This window comes from Hermetia illucens, chromosome 3 (assembly GCF_905115235.1).
Source record: "Hermetia illucens chromosome 3, iHerIll2.2.curated.20191125, whole genome shotgun sequence".
In the NCBI taxonomy this organism is placed as follows: Eukaryota; Metazoa; Arthropoda; class Insecta; order Diptera; family Stratiomyidae; genus Hermetia; species Hermetia illucens.
The window spans coordinates 21865948-21887020 of record NC_051851.1 but is presented as its reverse complement, the minus strand read 5'-3'; the positions used below and the strand labels follow the sequence as shown (position 1 = coordinate 21887020).

The window sequence follows — 21073 nt, the reverse complement described above, 5'->3', positions numbered from 1 at the left end:
GAGAAGAAGGAGATTTTTTATATTGTATGGTGGTGGTGTTTCCACTTCTATACAGTTATTTATTATCTTTTGTCCTGAAAGGTGGGATGTCCGTCGATCCATTTATATATGTACGTTACACGACTCATCTTTCTTTCGGATTTATTTACTGTATGATTGTCAGCGAAAGTGATTTAGAAGCGATAAAAGGAAATGGGAGAGACAAGCATAGTTCTCTTCTTCCTTTTAGTAAGTAAAATATGGTACTTTTGTATCCTTGATGGGTTTTGCTGAGCATTTCGAATGAATTTACTAGTATTTGGATTATATCTGTAAAGTGGAACTTCTAAAATAGTTCAAATAACTAACTAACTAACTAACTAACTAACTAACTAGTTTAGCGGAATAGAATACTTGAACATTTGTTTTTTTTTAATTTTCGAATATCCTATATCCTTTTTGCACAGGGCACCCTTTTTTTTTGGGGGGGGGGGGGGGGTTGGCTTCGGGCTAGTATCCCGGCTCTCCCGCCTTGCGGAGCCTTCAAATCAGGGAATTCCTTTCACCAATTGGAGGGGACAGGAGTAAGGGAACTGTCAGTTGAAGGAACCCCCTGCCATCCGGCTCCTACTCCGGTCAAGCTATATCTTCTTAGCAACGAGAACGACCCCAACGTAATAGGAAACACGGCTCCACCTGTCAGCACTCCTCGGCATCTTTTCGACAATGTTGTCGAGAGAGATCCCCTGTGTTTGAATAGAGCTGCTGACGAACCTCATCCCACCTTCCACAAGAAAAAAAAAGTGTGATGGGCGTCGTCCACAACTCCATTGCAAAACACACAAGCCGAAGATCATGCCTTTCCAATCTTGTGCAGGTAAGACTGATAACCTCCATGCTCACTTAAAAATTGGGTAAGGAAATAATCAGTCCCAGCGTGCTTCCTATTCAGCCACGCACCTAAGTTGTCGATGAGCTGCACGGTCCATCTGCCTCCAGTTTCATTTTGCCAAGAGAACTGCCACTCGTCTAGTGTTCGTTGCCGTTCTTCACGAGTAACACCCTCCCTTGGCTCATCTCCCTTGCGCATGTACATGGCTTGACACTCCTTACCAAGAAGGGAAACGGAGATCACTCCCGCGATAACCATCACGGCCGGTTCAGAGACAGTGCGGTACGCAGACGCCACCCGCAAAGCTGCTTGTCTCAGTACATGCGCGAGACCTTTACGATACACCTCCTTGTCAAGAGCGTCAGCCCATTCCTCTGCGCCGTAAAGCAAGGCTGCGTTGAACTCATCAGGGAAGTCGCCTGCTAGACATAGGATCTCCAATATTTGCCATCAATCTACTTAACGCCGAGACTGCAGCTGCAGCGTTGTTCGCTGCTGCTTTGATCTGCTCAAAAAAGCTCATCTGAGTCAAGAGTCAGCCCGAGGTATTTTACCGCTGGTTTTGACTCGATAATCGACTCCCCGAACGATATGGGACGCAGGGTCGGAATTCTCGTTTTAGTCAGGATGACTATTTCGGTTTTTTCCAGTGCAAGGTTGAAGCCATGAGTAGTCATCCATCCGCTTACCCGCCGCATCAATATGCCGAGTCTGCTTTGCGCCTGTTCAACAGTGCGTCCAGCAGCAAGCGCCGCGACTCTTCTGGCGTGTCGAGTTTAAGTAGACTATCATAGGTAGCGTTCCAGAGGCCCGGCCCTAGGATGGATCCGTGTGCTAGCCCCGATGTGACTTCCATCCTCCTCTGACCCTCTAGTGTTTCATAGAGCAGGGAGCGGTTCGTCAATATCCGTAAGAGATATTTGGGCACGTGGAAATTATTGTTAGCGTCCCTAAAATGTCCTTCCATCTTACAGAATTAAAGGCGTTTCTGACGTCAAGCGTTACGAGGAGCAACACTCGTCGAGTTGGGCAGCTTTGTGCCTCCGCTCCTCGAACGGCATCCACGACTTGCATGACAGGATCGATTCTGGATCTCCCTGCTCTAAAATCAAACTGCCGAGAAGATAAATCTCCGGCAGCGTGTATCGAGCTTTTCGAGCACTTTCCAGCAGTGTCAAGCATACATAGTGGGCGGTATGCAGACGGCAACTCGGGGTCGCCTTTCCCTTTGTGGATCAGTGCAAGCCCCACCACCTTCCAACAAGCAGGGAAAGTGCCCTCTTTCTGGCAAGTGTTAAATGCGCCGAGTAGTAGGTCTGGCCCGTGTAGGAATACCAGTTTGTATACCTCTGCTGGAATACTATCGGGTCCTGGTGCCTTCTTGCTTTTCAAAAAGAGGTATACCTGAAATCGCTAAGATTCTTCGTCATTGATAGAATTATGATCTACACTAATGTCCACAAAAAAAACTTTCTTCAAGATTTAAACTTTTGTGTTAAGATAAAACAATCCAATCGATAACCCCATTAACAATAGCTGCAGCTCTTTCAAGACTTTCCGTGAATCTTGCCATCCTTCTCAACTATTCTGTGCCGGGTACTGTTATGCAAACACATTCTGTCGACTTTTGTGGGATAGTAACCTATCGACTGCCACTTCCACCTTCTAATCATTAGGTGAAAAGTATTTGACACCGGCGATGTTCTTCGTTTGATATTGTCTCAAATTAGATAGCACCACAAAGAAAATATCAGTGCCGAAAGTCTGAACTTAATACTAGTGTCAAGATGTTTCATTCCCATATTTTAGGTGAAGCCGCAAAGGCGAATCCAGGGCTGTTAATACGTCAACTGACATTAAATTTAGTGGCACCATCGATATAAACAGCGCTTCCCAAATGAACGAATTGTTCGACGTCATCGATGTTTAATCCAAAGCCATTTAGTCAAAGTCTAAGGCTCGTTAAGAGAACCGCCAGATGTTATCGGGAGGTGTCTGGAGATAGTCCATTGAGCCCCACAAATCCCTTCATCCAATCAGCATACAAGGTATTACCAGCAACAATAGCAAATCAAGTATTGGAAATGCATCACACCAATGTCAAATTCCACTTTGGATTCCAAGTTATCCCAAGAGTCTACCTCCATTTTGCACGCGACATTTTGGAGGCCATATTTGGCTAGTTGAACAGTTATAAGAGCAAGTTGGACCGAAATCTAAATTGCAGTCATTGCTAGACAGATTCCAACGGCATGTCTGTGGAGGCTGCTGATGCCAAACGCAACAGCTGCACTTACAGGCTGGTTAAACGAAGAAACAGTCCACAAATTTATCGTGCAGTCGGCCCGTGCAGGTCGGTTACACACAAAGTTGAAGAAAGAATAGAAAAAAATACTAACTGCACGGCGCGGAACCGGGAAACTCGTGGTCTGAGTGGCGCGAGCGAGAGAAGATCTATGACAGATTGCATCCATCATCGATGTCTCTCCTGCTTCAGATCTTCAGGAATCATTCCGTGTGAAGGTATAATTTTAGGGTGAACCTTTTGCATTGGCATCATCCAGTCGTATAACTGACCAAGTAGCTACGAATCACATTGAAGTCTCCTGCTACCTTCGAAGCTGCCTACCGTTACCCTCCTTCGCCGGACCATCGAAATACCTACGATCTCCAGCAATTTTATGTGACACACAATACCAAATCCTTTGTATTCGCACCAGCTTTTCCTCTCCTGATAATCACAGTGGAATGTTTCCCCTATCCACCGCAGACATGATGGTGTATTAATCTGACTTTGTCACATTATCAGAACTCTACCATATTGGCGTCACCCACTTGTTTCCGTAGTCAGCCAGCCCTTCTTCTTCTATACCGCTATTTTTCAGTCCTTGGCCTCACGTTTCCATTTATCACGAATTCTCCTATCCGCTCCGCGATTTCCTATTTAAACATTCAAAAATAGTTCGTATCCTTCACGTAATCCACCTATCATTGTCCGTTGGCTCATATACAATTAATCTCCGGCGCCATATATGGTAGCCTTACCATTTGCGCAGTTTTCAGCGTTATGGTAATGAAACTCCAGAACAGTCTCATTGAAAATAAGACGGGGGAATAAAAAACAATAAGAAGGAAAAGACTATGCGGATGCTCCACAAAGGAGTGAAAAGCAGTAAAGAAAGATCTACAGTATAAAACTGCACGTGGTGTATTATTCGCCATCTGTCATCATCTCCTACTAGAACCTATAATCGCCTGACGATCCGTCGCCTGCTGCCTTTGCTATGACCTGCTTATAGTCCACGTCTCACTGCCGTAATACAAAAGAGGTCAAACTAAGGAGGTTTCCCGCTGTATTTTTGAAGTATATATTTCGAAATTGAAATCCTATCGTCATACGCTTGTGATTTATTCAATTTGAGGAGTTGTTTTTTTTAACTCTACGTATTTGTCTGGTTTGACACTCGCCGGATGCCTCTCATATATACACTAGAAATTTATGACATTGGTGCGTCAGGCTTACAGCATTTGTGGGATTCTCACCCACAAAAACCACCCCACATTCTCCTTCTTCTTCCGCAAAGTATTACTACGCGCAGAGGACTGCGCTAAGAAGCCTTCCACTTTTCGCGCCTTTCTTGCGTGCTCCGTTTTTTCAAATTCAGCCTGAATTCTTCTGATTACGCAGTTCACTAGCTTCCCTCCGACTCCTGTAATCCCCAGCTCCTTCTATCTAAACAAAATCGTAAGCAGTAGAACATTACATGCCCCGGATCTTCAGGGCAGCAAATGCATTGAGAATCATCCAACGACTTCAGCCTTACCGCCCTTTGGAATTCTGTAGTTTTTTCAACAAAGGACATTCATTCTCATTTTCTCGTACAGACATCGTGCCTCAATTGTCAGAATGTCCATCGACTGAGATTGTCATGCACCCGCTTCACACCCTAAGCGCTAAGTTACGCTTGCCCTACTTCGATTGCTTTCACACACTAGTGCTTCCTTCCAGACCAGTGCCAGGTAAAATAGTGTAGAGAGCATTACTCTGGCTACAAGCAATTTGCGGCTATATCTTGGTCATCAATGTTATGCATCACCCGTGTAAGCGATACGCTGGTATTTGCTACTTTCAGTAGTCCAGGTATTCCTTGAAATTGATCATCACCTTATTTGATAACCGAGTTTGCGGTGGTAATGTGGCCACCAACATCAATACTACCCGTATTTGTTTTTTCGTCGGTTAGTAAGAAACCCCGCCTTTGTCTTTTGTTCCGCAAGGTCAAGGTGAAATATCTCCAGCCGCGCTTTTATGGCACTGATGGTTTCATAGGCTTACACTTCAACATTTCCGGGTTGTTTCGCGACGACAACCCCGCCTAGATTATCTACGTAAACTATTTTATTGGCCTCCTTTCGCTGAGAAAGGACAAGGACAATATTGTACGCCACACTCCAAAGGAGAGGACTTAGCTTGACCGAACTGCCGCTCCAAAAGGCCATTCCTATATTCTGTGTTATAGTTATACGTGACTCTTTCTAGAATTTTTTCTACTATGTCTATAAGGCAAATCGGCGGTAGGATGGGCCCAGCCCCTTATTGGGCTTCGGTAGCAAAACGTATTTCTACCGATGAAAGATCGAGAGTGGAAAACTCTTCCTTCCAGTCGGGTGCGGTCTTAGCAGCGAGATTTTGGGCACTATTGCAAACCGTATCCAAACCTGGAGCTTTATTATCACAAGTTCTTACTCAGTTACCGTAGGTATGGTGAAGACTTCCCATGCTTGCATATATTTTTTGTGCCTCCTTTATGCGAGGGGGAAGAACGCCATCACTATATCGAAAAGAAGATGTGAGCAGATCAGTTGTGGTGTTCTCATTTTCTTCATAACAATAGTGCGCCCGGTTTCCTGGGGGCTTTAGTCTTCTTCCGCATAAAGTAGCTTAAAACATTCTCGCTGCTGAGTCACACATACTTCCCGTTCCTTGCCAAAGTCTGGTCTGCATTTAGATCCTTGGCAAATTCTTCTTGCTTGAAAGCGTGCAGGTTGTACCTCCGCAATTTCTTTGTTCCGCCAATACATTGACCACCTATTTACGAGGGATAGCTGCCTCACAATGGTAGCGCCGCATGGTACCGTTTCTGAAACCACGCCATAGGGGTTATGGCCTTCTAATAGCATCTCTATGACTGTGTACCTTTCAGATGTTTTCACGGACCAGCCTTGATATCCTGCTCGGCATGAGCACACATCGTTGCAAAACCGATTTTTTAAATGAAGGAAAATTGTCTGCTAGTCGCTATGAGCATACTGCTCATTGACAAATCAGATCATTGAAGCACGAAGTCTATAATCAATGTGTGATTTGCGGTGATCCTAACGAACAGGTTTAAGGAAATTAAAGAGAAACACCGTCTCCGTCGCTAGTAGTGATTATTTTATTAAGCAAATATCGATATTTCGGGAACAACTTGTTCTCGATTGAAGTAATAAAAACTTGTTGTTTGCAAACAAGTTCTGTTGCACTGATGAAGGGAACAAGTGGTTCCCGAAATATCGGTATTTGCAAGAATAAAATACCCACACCAACGGAAAAGAAACAACAAGTTTTTATTACTTCAATTAATTAATCGTTGGAAACACCGCATAATTTCACTCTGATTAACTTGTTCTCTTCTTCAGTGCACGGGTCTATACACCAAGTGTAACTCTGCAAAAACCTCGAGCGATATACCTGCTATTCGTAGTCCGACTGTCCCAATCTACAGCTCGCGCGTTGATATGGGGTTTTGACACTCAGCTCACCCGCTAGGATGGGGTTTTGACTTTTTACGTCCGAAAAGAGCATATCTTGCATTTCCTATTGCTTCATCATAGTGCTTAGTAGAGCATAGCAACTGTATATGTAAATGACAACTATTTTTCTGTCGACTTCCAGAAACTCTATAACTTCTTGGATGGATTTCTTTCCTTGCAAATCGACTACCCTTTAAATTTCGAGGTGGCATCATGGGTATTGCCTGAGTAATGTTTGCTTTCTTCGAAGAATTTTACCGTCCTCATCGCCCTTGCACACAATTCGAACTTCTCTGACCACTTTTTTGATATCCTGGTGCACATTGTATTTGTCCTTCAAGAATTCTTAGGACCCTATTATTTTCCGCCTGAGTATGACAAATGATGATTCGCATTCGGATAGTGGTCTTCTGCTTAGTTTTCTGTATTTATTAGCTCCGCTCGAGCTTCCCTAAATACCGTTGGCTTAGAGGAATCTTAGGTTCATCGAGTTCTCCTGAATGGATCCAGGATTAGTGTTTATGATATCTCCCGCCCAAGTGTAGTCCCAACTGTAAGCTTTACAACAAGTGTCCTTGAGAGCGATGGACTCTTTTTAAAAGCTTCTACCTACAGGGCACTTTTAGTATTACATAGATGCAACGGTAACTAAATAATCCACCACCGACCCTTTATAGTCAACGGATATCGACCACCGGGGACCGGCTTGCTAACCCCAAAAAAGCGCCGGCATAAGAGTTCCAAGCTCTTACGCCATATATTTCACTATCCTATCCAGCGCATAATTACCTGCTAATACGTATACGGCATGAATTTCCCAATCCGCACGGAGGGACGCGCTTGATGGGAGATTTAGCAACTCCACACAGGTCTGCTTGACTATTACACGCATTTTCTCAGAAAAAATCGATCATACACACGGGAACTGTGAATCCCTTCGCATGTCAGTTGAGTTTGTGGGGAGTCCAGATATATGCAGAAGGGGAAATGTAAATTTTCATAACCAAATATAGTCATATGGGGTAACAAATGAAAGGTCTTGATTAGTACGTTCCAAAGCTGGCATCAGTTCTGATATTTGAGGGGTTTTCGGGAACTGGAAGGTGATCATTTATTTCGCGGACTCATTTGCAAAAACTATCCAACTCCAACCTCAAAAAAATTATGGTGGCTCGGTCTTAAAATAATCTCAATACCGATACCTGCTTAAATAAAGTTAATAATAGTATAGTACAATACCATATTTTTTAGAAATTGACTAGAAACCTCTCCTTCTTCATCTAGTTTTTCCCAGTACTCTGCACCTGCACAGGCTATAATACAAAGGATGATACTGCCGAGTTTGATGGAAAACGCACCTTAAATGAAAAAGTTCTCTTCGGAATTGTCTCTTTAATGCTAACTACAAGATTTCTCATCCCCTTTTCCGGTGAACACACCATTCTTTCGTGCCTATGTATTTCGATGTGTAACAAGCAAATTCCTGGTGTAGGCAAACTATATGAGCCTCTTCATACTTGGAATGTGGGATTATAATTTCCATCGACACTTGTCTGCTTTGTGTTATCGGATTACTCTGGTCTAAATCCGCCTCGTCTAAGTCGGCTGAAGCTGAACTAATTTCTGCTATGAAAATTTAGAGAATCCTAGACCTGATGGGTATCAAGACATGGAAGTATCTATAATGAAGAGACTGACCCGAAACTGACGTGCCAGGGGTCTAGCATCTCAATGATGTCACTAAAGTCGACTTTTGGCATCAAACTGTCTGCCATCAAGTCTACTCCGACGGAGAAATTCGAAGTCGTCTCGATAGGATAAAATCTTTATTAAAAACTTAGGCCTTGCCTCTTCCAAAGGATATCGCTAGTAAAGCTTCCAATGAGAAAAGACTCTCTGAATTGTTGCATGGAACCCTTGAAATTTGCAGTATTTCTTTAGTGGCTAACCGGCTCCCTCGAACCTATGAAAAATCAATTTTAACGTGTAACCTTTTCTTGAGGCGTCTGAATGAAAGTAAGAGAAAACAGAAATAAATATTGACAGTACAACTCCCCCCAATGTGGTAACCTAAGCTAATCATTCCTTGATATTTTTGAAGCGTTTAACATAGCATAACGGATTATTTGCAAGATGTCTCTGAGTGGAATATGAAAATTCCATTGACGCTTCCACATTAACACCTTCTATGCAGAAGATACCAAAACCCGACTATAAGTAAATGCAAATGACTTTAAAGGCAATTTGTCGAGCTAGAATATGATATTCCCTGAAGAGGGACTTTGTCAAATTTTAGTTTCATATGTCCTGGGGAACATCTGCATCAATGGGCTACAGAATAAAAAACTAAAGTAAATTAGATGAAAAATCCCCATGCCTACACAAGCTCCTGTAAAATCAATATTCTTTAAAGGCTTTTTCAAAAAAAAAATAATAATTAGTAGTTAATTTATTTATCTACCAAATCTCTGAAGAACTAACCAAAAATCATCACTTTCACCTGCCCCTCTTAAATCCACTACTCCACTGCTTTATAAATCCATTTTATTTAAGACACACTAATTTGTCTTAATTAAATTGCTCAAAGCATTAATCTCGGACAATTCCTAACAATCAACTTCTCAAATCAACTTAAAATCTCATAAATCTAACCAATCGTTAAACTCATCCAAATCCATGTTCACTCCAGTGACGAACCTTTCACCAACCAAATCAGATAATTCATTTCAACGGGTTCCACAGAACGTCTTCATTTTGTCACTCAACGAATGGATAAATGAGCCATTTTCCTTAATCCAGGACACAAGGAGTATCACAAAAGATTTGTTGATCCTTCTATTGTTTTCCGCGACAAAGTAATCACTACCGTACCGGCTTTCCCCCTAACCACCGCAATCCATAAACATTTTAACTGGGATAGGACCCAACAGGATCCTGTAAGAAGGGTACAGAGAAAAAAACTTAGAGGCTTATCGCCTTAATCTAGATTCTTTAGAATATGTACGTGTGTATACGTTTTTATTACGCAGGATTCTTCTCTATGGAAGCGACAGATAAATCTTTCTGGCATTTACATTAACTTTTAGGTTTGCCGTGAGTAAAAGGAAGCGATTATATAAGGGATTCGTTGTCTGCGACAATCTATCATACAATGGAATAAAGAATGTGGATAAGGAAAGAGAGGAAGTGAAAAATAAATCACGCTTTCTCTTTATTTTCTTTTTGTCGGAGAAACTTTAAGTGATGTGGCGTGCTGAGCTATGAATAATATCATTTCGTGGGTTCCTTTTTATCACGACTTGAGAGTCTGCATTAAGGTAATCTGTGCGAAGGATGTGTCATGAAAAGGTTTGAAATATTTCCTAGCAAATTTTAAAGATAAAACCAGGTGCGATTATTGCCGACAAGTTTCCGTACATATTAGAAAATATAGAGTGTATATCTCAAATTGCCTAGATCTCTACCATTTAAATTGAAGATATTTTTACTTTAATAATATATCTATATTGGAACAGGGTCTTGAAGCGTGTTAAAGCACTTCATTCAGTACCGTAATGGTACACTACACTTCACTGTAGGAGGCACTCTGGTCAGCAATGCGCTCGCCCGAGATTATTACCATGATTTGACTCAGGTACTCATTCACAGCTGAGTCAGCGAGTACCCAACATCCAGTCACGATAACAAATCCGTTTGTCACCAGTGGCAAAGTACTAACTTTTTCCTACTTCCACATCTTTGCATCTGGTATTAAGTGTTCTCCCAGGTGTCTCGCCCTGCTTTGCACCAATGGCGGACACTGCTCCAGAACGTGTATAGAGGTTTCAACACACTCCGCGCAGAATCGGTAGGCACTGCCCGTCGAAATCCCTAGCTACCCTAGGTGATAGTTTAGTCATCAGTCACCAGTGAGAATTCCCACTATGATTCGGCAGTCCTTTGTGCGTTTGGGTTCGTATCTCCCAATAAGCAACCTGGACTTCTGCAGTCCTGGTAGACCCGCCCAGTATATTTAGCTCAACCATTCCTCTTCATTTTTTAATGACATATCCATGAACCCGTTTCCGATTCCACAGAAGGGCTCTGGCCCGTGTAAAGGTATTCCTGCTCCATTCTTGGTTACTGCGTCTGCTGCCTCACTACCTTCCAGCCGAACATATGGTTGAACCCAGAGTATCCAGACCTTGTTAAACGAGTCGAACGTAATCAGTCTCCCAAGGCATACCGGTTTAGAGTTCACCTGGTTGGACCTAAGCGCATTGATCGCCGCTCGGCTATCAGACAGAATAGCAATGTTCTGCCCCCTGTAGTTCCTTTCGAGATTAAAGAAGGCAGTGTTTTTACCCTTTGATTTCAAGCACATTTTCCTTAGACCAATGATCCCGGCACCCACTCCCTCTGCAGTGAGGGATCCATCAGTATACCAATTTGGTCTTTTGTAGCTTTCCGACATGTGTTTCCAAAATTCCAGAGTATTGTTTGGTCTTCCCAAATATTTGCCCCCTGTTTCTCGTTTCACCCCCACGTCGCTCTTAGATGAGCAAGCTTACGTTTCCTAGTGAATGCTACTATGGTGGTGATGGCTAGATTGATATGTAGCCCTGTCTTCTCGCACCAGCGACTAGTAACCCTTTAATCCAATTTGTATTCTACCACATAGGGTATCCTCATATTTACCTCCAGAGATTAAAACAATGTCGTCTGCGTAACCCTGGATCTATATTTCAGTATTTGTTAGCTCATCCAAGAGTTCATCCACTTCCATGCTCCGCACAAGCGGTGATAATACCCCGCCCTGTGGGCAACCTTGAGTAGTATTCGTGACTTCTATTTGCCTACTCTCTAACAATTTGCCCATCGAGAAAGCCAGGATGTTTCTCACTCCCTTGTAGATCAAGGCATCTTGTATCTCTGTGTGCAATATGTTATCGGATGCTCCTTCGATACCCAAAAACGCACATAGAGCTATTTCTTTTGTTTCTATGGCATGCCGTAATACATACGATCCGATACCGAGCAGTTTCGGTCAACCGTCCTGCCCGGTAAGAACATTAGTTTTATTATAGCTCTCTATAACCGACTCCACCGTTTTGAGCACGAACGATGTTGGCCAAATTGGCCTGAAAGGTTTAGGGTGAAAAGAATGATTTCTAGGTCTCTAGATTAGTACTAGGAAGATACCATCTACTCCGGGTGATTTTAGGGGTTTAAAGGATCCGATTGGTCACCTTATCCTAGCTTCCGAGCATACCTCTTTTGCTAGTTTCCGGTTCCAGTTCCAACCTTGTGGTAGGACCCTGGAAAATGAGTTCTGAGAAGCAGGTGCACTCTGTCCTCCTTATTCACGGTAAATGACTCATCCTGTTTTTTAATACAGACAAAAGATATTGCTCCATCTTTGGCTACAGCTTTATATACTGCTTCTGTGGTTTGTTCGGTCCCTCGTTCCGCTTTGTTTCCCTGATCACGTTGCTATACGGAGAAACTACATTTTTGTATTTCAACTAGTGTTCGGTTTGTTTTGCCCGGTTGAAAAGGTTTTGTTCCTCTCTTCTCACTCTCGTTAGGTTCCTGTTCTACCAGGGTACATCCCTTGATGACTTAACTATCTTAGCTGGACAGCTGGCCTCATATGCCTCAATGATGGCTTTGTTGAGTTTTCCCACCACTGTTGCTAGTTCCAGTCCACTCCTGATGTCAGCACCCCCTTGAAGATGAGCCAGTTGTTACTTAGGTGCGTTACATAGGAATCCCCTGAGATTCCTTATTATTTTTTTTATTTCGGAGTTACCCTCAATGTCGAATCTAATTATTCTGTGAACTGACATAGAGGGCTCATCCGAACCTCTCCAGTTACCGACCAGCCCCGTCATCATGCTTGTATTTACTCGGAAAATGTTTTTAGCAGTATGGCCAGTCGAATACCCTTGACAGCACTAGCATAGCTAATGGCGGGCTTCCTGACTACTGTCTTCACCCCTGACCTATCGGAGTTTTCTCCCCTTTTAGATTCAGGTTTGGTTTTTTTGGGAGCATTCCCCTCATTTGGGTTTATCCTTGCTGGTCCCCTCTTTCTTGGCTCTGGCAAAGATGGCTTAGGTCTGTACAGATGCTTCTTAAAGACCTCTTCTGGATTCAGGCCTTCCTCCAGATAATGCAGGTACCATTTCGCACCTGCACCACTGAGACCTGTCTCCTTCCTGGCGTCTGATATATTGATCCCAGACGTGCTTTTGTTTGTCCCAGCTTTTTGAACCGTAATGTTTGCTGGTTGTTGTCCTCGCAGTATACCAATGTTGACCTTTGATCTACTGCTTGACGTCCCAACTTCCCTTTTCTTGGGTATAATCACTTGGCTCTCAGTATTTCGGTGCTATGCCTCTGCCTGGTTGAAAAGTGTGTGCGCGGTGTGGGACCCACTTGTTTCGTTATAGTCTTCCTTGTTTTTATAATTGTACTCATTTAACTCCCACGAGTACGGCGGTTATGAGGTCCGCCTTGCCATAGCACCATGTAGCACGGTAAGGCACTGAGGCGCCCAGGTATCAATTAGGTTCTGTTCGAGTACGGTCAGTTACCGCCGACTGCTAATTATTCAATGGGCACAATTCGCAAGACACAATCGATTGGGGAGGTGTTTTTCGGCTCCCCAATCTAGATCCGTAGCGTTTTGTTAACAGTAGGGTAGGCTTGATCCTGGAAAGCCACACATCACCCTGGAAGAGAGAGAGTTCACTATCAGTGAGAGATAGGTTGACTCCAGGAATCTATATTCCGCGTACTCTGAAGTGCACTGCTTGATCCCCCCCCCCCCCCCCCCTCCCCCTAATGTTGCAATTTACAGCACACAGTCGAGTTTGAAATAACAACCGGTGACAATAAAGGCAAAAATAAAGCACAATGTAAAGGGGTGTCCGATATCAGATGATTTGATTTATGAAATCAGGATTGATTTTTCAAACATCCAATATGTATCCTTTATTTAGAAAGCCTTAATTTGTATATATCGTTTGAAATAGGGAAGAACAAAGCATAAAAGTGTAACCTGCCCCAGAATCGAGGCAACCCGAAATCATATGGAAGGAATCAAGCTCATAACCATCTCTTCTTCAAGGTGCTTTTTCTGCTTGTTCTGTCTTGGGTGCGGATAAACTCACCTAAGACAGAACTACCTCTTAACGACGATCTTTTCTCACGTGGCGTTCAAACGTTCGCAATTCAAAAAACGAAATTCCATCCCCTGGGGATGAACTACCTTAAAAGCTTGTACTTTGAAAAACATTTATTCTGGATTATGTAATGTTCTTCAGTATGCAGGGACAAGTTCTTTGGATTGATGTGATGCTTTCATTTTCCACTTAACTTCCCAGCGAAGATTTATAGAAAGGGACATCTCCAATGACAGGCTATGCCAGAATAGATGGAGACATCAAGATTCTTAAATTACTCAATCTAAAGATGAATTAAATAGTTACATTGTTTAACTCTAGAAACCGAAGTGAGTAATTTTTCATTATTATATTTTGGTGACCCTATGGGAAGCCTATTCGGAAATGCTCTAGTGTTGGCATGAAGGTTTCACCTGTGGTTTGATGCAAATTTACAATCTTAAGACATGTGCTATTTGTAAAATGACATTAAAGAGTACAAAAGCCAATAATCCTGCGCAGCTTCTCGAACTAGCTAGCAGCAGCAGTGAGTGCTGCAGGGTTACATCAGTTTTGCAAAGATGATAACCAAAAAATCTTACTGGTTTCCAACAACTAGTGTGCGGGTTCATGCTGGTGGAACTGTCAACCTCTTTTACTTTCGAGATTATTATCAACTTAAAAGTATGAGCAAAAGGAGAAAAGACCGACTCTTTCTTGCAAAGGGACTTAATGGGGTCTTCCGGGTGACATCAGTCCTTATCAGAACGTGGGTGCAGCCCTCTGGGTTTGCACCGCTGCCTGTGCATGATGAGGTGGCGGAGGCGGCATAAATTTGGGGACGGTTCTCCCCGTACACCAGCTCAGTAGGGCTGGCAGCAAATTCCTTGCGAACAGTTCAATGAAGGCCAAGCAAAATGCAGGGCAAGACCTGTGACCAGAAGTAGTGCGCCATAATGACGGCATTCAGCGTCCGATGCCAATGTTCTAGCATCCCATTGGACTGCAGATGGTATGCTCTTTTTCATTGGTGTTTAAATCAGAGGAGCTTTCCGAGCTCCGTAAAGTGAGTCGATTCGAATTGCATTTTCGAGTCTGTGATGATTATGGCGGGAACACAAGAGAATGGAATCCATTCTCGACAGAAGGCGTTAGCACATGGCTCTGGTGTAATGTCTTTCAGTGGTATTGCTTCAGACTACCACGTAAACCGAACAATTATCGTGAAGCAATACTTGTTCTACCTGAGTCTCGCAAAAGGCCTACAATATCAAGGTGTATGGTGTGGAAGCGTTTTGTTGACTTAAGGAATAGACCCACTATCTTCATCGCATGTCTAGTGACTTTAAACTTTCAGCATAGGATGCGCTTTTCGGCCCAAGAATTCACGTCCTATTTCATGGACGGCCAGAAATATTTGCAGAAGACTAGCCGGTTCGTTGTCCGAATACTGAGGTGCGCAAGATCGCTCACCGACTCAGTGGGTCGCCAAAGATGGGGAACTCCTTAAGCTTGTATTTGAAATCTCATTGCAGGCTCTAAAGAATTGGCTCATCCTTCTGGGTCTCAACGATTACCGAAAAATCAACTCCGGCTGGCATGATGATCTCGGAGATCCGAGACAAAGCGGCAACGACTCAGTTGTCTTTACCGGACACTTGTTGAATGTCCGATATGCCGAAGTTTGAGGATGGATGCTTTCAAATGCCAGCTGACTGCGACTACTGCCTCGATGCCTCTTGCTCAGAAAAGGCTGCATTGAAGTTTCCAGCATTCCAAAACCATGCAATAATCTTCCCTAGCTTTTTCGAGCGTAAAGTGAATTGACGATGACTCTTAGGTCCTGTTACCAACTTTTGAACTTTTGAATGTACGGTTTGAAAAGTACTTATGTCAAGGTGACACTTGATAATATGATATAATGCAGTGTAGGCTGGCTACAGGCTTACAAATAAATCGGCCAACCTCTTTGTTTATTTGTTTTGTTTCAAGACCAATGCGAGAGGATGGAGACTACTGGAGCATCTGGAAGGATTAGAATTACTGATCCTTAATTCGGGTAATGAATCCACTTTCTTCAACGTGGTAAGGCAAGAGGTCATTGACATCATAGTGGCATCCCCTGACATCGCGGCTCTTGTCGGAGATTGGATAGTATCAAACGATATCACCTTCTCGGATCACAGGTGCATTGATTTCATAATGGGCATGGATTCACCTCAACCCGCCTTCACCCGCTCCATTTCGGATTCCACGATCCCTAGGAGACGCATCAAATTCATTGCTGGAATTGATAAAACAACCGAGATGATCACAACTATCATGGGAGAAGTTTTCGAAGAGAGTTGTTTATTCACGATGCCAAACAAGGGTAAAACACCATGGTGGAACTCAGATTTGGCGAAACAGAGGAGAACAACAAGGGTGCTCCTCAACCAAGCTCTAAAGTCTCACGACACTTAAATATCGCTGGTAATGAGAAAACTGACAGACTGACTCGCCAAGGTCCTTGGTACACAATGGTTGGACCACCTCTTGTTGTCCCTTAAGAAGTGGGGCATGTAAACCCTAGTAAGGCCCCTTAAACTACCACACGGAAGAAATCGGAGTGGTGGTCTGGAAGAAGGATGAGGAGGAAGAGACGGCCCTCTACTTCATATGCAGCTGCTCGGCCTCCTTAGACCTCAGATGAACATCGGAACTAGTTTGACACACAGAACCGTGTGCAGAGCCCCGGTTTTTACTAACATCCTTTCTGTATTAGTCTCCACTATTTCGCAACCTTGCCTGTGAGGGAAGCGTCTAAAATAGCAAGTGACGTGCCTTCTCCCAAGGTTTCATTCGTGAGCTGACTGGCTAGATTTTAAATCCACATCATTTTGGCTTCTTTCGGCTTCTTTCGGCGTATGTAGCCAGCATTCATCTACTTTTCTATCCGTTCATGTCCTTTAAATCCTAACTAAATTAATTGAGATTTCCATCACCAAAGTGGCTTTTCCTTTTGAAAATACAACCATTTAACAAGGTTTTCGTGCATTTCAGGTGTATTTGTTCAAAAGCAGTTGCAATTTAGTCCTGGATTTACTACTGTCCAAGATTATTCTCTTCCCTTCCTCTTGCACTACTTTCTTCCTAGAAACACGATGCGGTCGTCTTGCCCGCTGTCCATTCAGAATCCATTCGAAACTCAAATAAAACTTTTTAAACACCGCACTAGGAGTATTTGCTCATTCTGCCATGTTTGCCTTGGTTGTCCATTCAGGCTTTCATATTAGATAACTTCAAAATGACCAGATTGCCGAGGATACCACTGAGATGTTTCTCATTCTGAAGCCAGCCATTTTGGTTGTGCTTTGATTTAGTAATGAACGGTCCACTGGGTTGAATCAACAATCATTAAATTAGACTAGTGGAGCTACGGATGGAGCCTGCAAGATTTCACTAGTCCGTGTACTGAATGCAACGCATGGACGTCCTCAGTAAGTTGCGGTAGGAATAGAGTCCGCGCAAATAATGCACACAATAGGCGAACGCAAATAGTGCAACCAAAATTTCGTAATTATGAAGTGATGAGCAGTCAGGACTCATTAAAACTTGAATTCGATGAATGCAATTTTCATCCCTGATAAAGTTCCACATTTTCATCTGTTTTTAGGATGTGAAAAGGGAAGTTATAATTGAGCCAATCCAGAATTGAATGCTAGGTACACCCGGGAATAGATTTAGTTAGAAAATGGATTGTCTTCATTTTTTCAGAACATTTGCCCGAAATTTACTTTGTTATTTGCGTTATCGCTGTCCGCGTCGTATTTCAATCTTCAATTTAATCAGCGAAAGGAGAAATGGAATTTTGTTTTATACGAGAAAGGATGCTTCAAATTGAATTACATAAACAGCTTCGAAACAGATTGTTTAGATACACATGCAAGTATGCAGTTCCCTCATTGATTTTGAGTTTCTCTGTGATACGTGCTATACTATACAATCCATCTCGGATAGTCGGATATTATGGTTTTGAAGTGGTTTCCTCTATAGCTCCAACCAAAAGAAAACAAAAGGATGAATCCATGAATCTACACCAAGAGTCTTATTAAAAAATTCCTTAAATTGTTCCGAACAAATTGAAGGATACTCATCTCGCTGGTTTACCTTATTCTTGCGACATCTTGGATGCAATGTCACCTACCATGAAACTATGCTGCAAAATGGAATTCCTATCTGTAATGAGCAGATCTCGTCCTTCATTCTGACAGGATTTTCAGAATAATTTCTCATTTCTGAGAGAAGATAAATTCCTTTGTGCTAAATTTCTTGACAGAGAATGCTTCATAAAATCAAAAATCATAATGTCTCTCTTTTCTCTAAAGAGAAATGTTCACTGCATACTTTCCAGGACGGTCTTCCAAACCACTTGATATGATGTACGTCTAAGTATTTTACAATGAGTTAATATTTTACTGAATAGCTTTCATTTGATTTCATTCCTGAGGAGGACTGCAGTAAGTATCTTTTCGTAAAAAAATTCCACCTCCGATTTCTTGCATGGGACATCAACCAGTCTCCCTCTGCTTCTTTTTCAATAAAACCGCACCTTAAGGACGCCATCATTTCTAATCATACAATGAGTTCGAACAACCTGAAAACTTCAAAAGTTTCTGACATATGTAGAAGTGACAGCGCGACGATTGAGTTGGTTGAGCGCCAGCTTCTCGATCTCATTGTCCGGGTTCGAAATCTTGATTCACCGTGGATGTTTGTGTTCATCTTTGTACCGCTTGTATCACAATGGGTTATTTTCTGGTAATAAATAATAAAAGCTATTATACTATCCGTTTTTGACGTTTCTTCGAAAAAGATTCGCGACGACTCCTTCCCTGACTTCTCCAGCTCCCCTTTCACTTCTTCGTTCTTTGGAAACTTCATTCCACCTATGTGAATCTTCAGGGAAGTGAAAAGACAGTAATCTGAAGGCACTAAGTCCGAGGAATGCGATGCAAAACGTCCCATCCAAATGAGTTCAAGAGTTACCTCATGGCATTTGGCCATGGTCTGGAATTATCGTACAGTACGGAAACTCGGTTTGTCAGTATACCCCTCCTTTTATTCTGAATCACTTTCACAAAGTTTTTAAGAGTCTCATAGTATCGCGTTGATGGTATACCCGAGTCAAATATTCAAGTCAGATATGGCCCTAAAGCACAAATGCCACGATTTCATTACCTGAAATTGTGGTTTTGATTTTTTTGGCGAAGGATGTGCGGAGTGTGATGCCACGGTTGGGCCTGTCCTTTGGTTTCAGATATATTATGGACAACGTCATCAAAATTTTTAACTGGAGTTTTTTCCTTCACGACGATGTAATGGATTCCGCACTTGGTGGTGGGAATTTGGATCGCCATTTTTCGAAAGCAATGATCCTGGGTTAAGAATTCTCAACATACTACCCCCCATTTGGTCCTTTTTGACGGCGAGGAGTACACATGGTTCATGGCATTATTGCCTACATGTAGAAAAGCCATTCTCTAGGGACAGAGAGCCCCAGTAAACCTACTTTCCAAATGTGCCCCGTACTCGTTATTTCTTGGCATTATTTCACTTTGTTTCACTGATCACGTACCTCATCAGTATGTACGTGTTTGTACCTTGACTGGCCCCAGTTTGCTTTGCTTTGAAGAACTTTTGCTCCTACGTCCTTATCCAAACTCTCATTTCACCAGAGTATGGCTTTAGGTGAAATATTAACCTTAACCGGAAAGCGGGCCTCATACTCATAATGACTGTTCAGGTCTTGCGTCACTGCGATTCAGATCTCACCGCACACAGCTATATAAACTAGTTTATTGCTCAGGTACCTTTCATAGAAATGCTAACTTTTTTGCTGGAACTCTCTACAATTTCATCTATTTCAGAATTGTCCTTAACGTCTTGTTATTATCGTCTTATGAGTCAGAGGTGCTAGTAACGAAGATCGACATATTTCCTATATTCTCTACGTCTATCTTATTACATTTAATAAATTCAAGATGGGTAAGTTAACCGCTGATGTCTCTCTTTCCCCAAATCTCATTGTGTGTGTTGGCATCGTAGCCAAAGAGGAGTGGTAGTGCTTCGTATCGCAGTACTGTTCCGGCAAGATCCGGGTGTTCTCTGGCAGGAAAGGAATGAGTTCTCTCATCGGGTTCTAATGGAACTTAGATAACCATTGGGCCTCCGTTCAGGACCTCTGAAATTTAAGAATCAACCAAATTTCCGACAAATTTCTTTCCTACAATTGCGAATGTCTTGCTGTCCATTTTGAACCTTAGAAGATCCAGTTCTCGATCGTCTAGCCCTTTCTCTTCAGAAGGAACCAGATTGACTTCCTTACTCGATCTTGCCCTTTACTCGATTTCGAGCCTTGCATGCCAATAGGACAACCCATGCCTTCACGCCAATATGCTTAAGTGGGCTGCAAAAAGGCATCCATGGGAGAGAATGGTTAAGTGCAGACCTGTCTAAACGGGCTTGAAACCCCAAAAGGAAAAGGTTTAAGTTTATGAGAATCGGGGTTAATTTATAGCACAATCTGATTCCACACAAAATCGCGCTTACATTAACTAAATAAAGACGAAAAGGAGCCAAAAAAAAACTTTAAGAGAGCTTCATGCTGGTGAATCTTTCTTTTCCGGTTCCCAACTTCATTTTGGCGTCTCATTTGGAGATAAGTCACTTGGTCGCGTCTTCTATGATTTGAATTAGAAGAGTTTTTCCCCCATCAAACAAGTGTTCTTAACACTCATTCTGATACTTTCGATATTAGCAAGAACAATGTCCAACGAAGAAAAAGTTTCCAGCAATATGAACCCTCCGTTGTTAGAAACTTTGCTTCCCCATTTGGTAGACCATACGTTGAAGTCTCCCACGATGCCAATTGGGAATTGTATACTTGCATCTAATGCCAATTCATGTAACATCCGCTCATATTCTACGATTGTTGCACTTGACGGAGCGTAGCAACTATAGACATGAATACCGTTAATTTTTGCTCTTATAAACCCATTATCAGGCGTTGCAGTTATCTCTTCAAACGAGTATCACCCTGTCGCACTTTCCACTTTTGTCGGTGGCACATACCGCGTTATCTTTTCCTTTGTATGGTTCGCTAATAATCGCCACGTCCACATCCAGCTCTTGGATTGACTGGCTCCCTCAGGTGCTATTGGACAAAATTCACGTGTCTCTTCAGCACCGAATCCTAAGAAATAAACCAAATACACGT

The 21073-nt window shown here is 42.6% G+C and overlaps 1 protein-coding gene across 6 annotated transcripts in view; it reads left to right on the top strand.

Annotated features, from left to right (window-relative positions):
- Window positions 1–21073, top strand: part of LOC119651229 (peripheral plasma membrane protein CASK) — a 352186-nt gene that overhangs the window by 79716 nt on the left and 251397 nt on the right. The gene's annotated exons all lie outside the window — the stretch shown is intronic.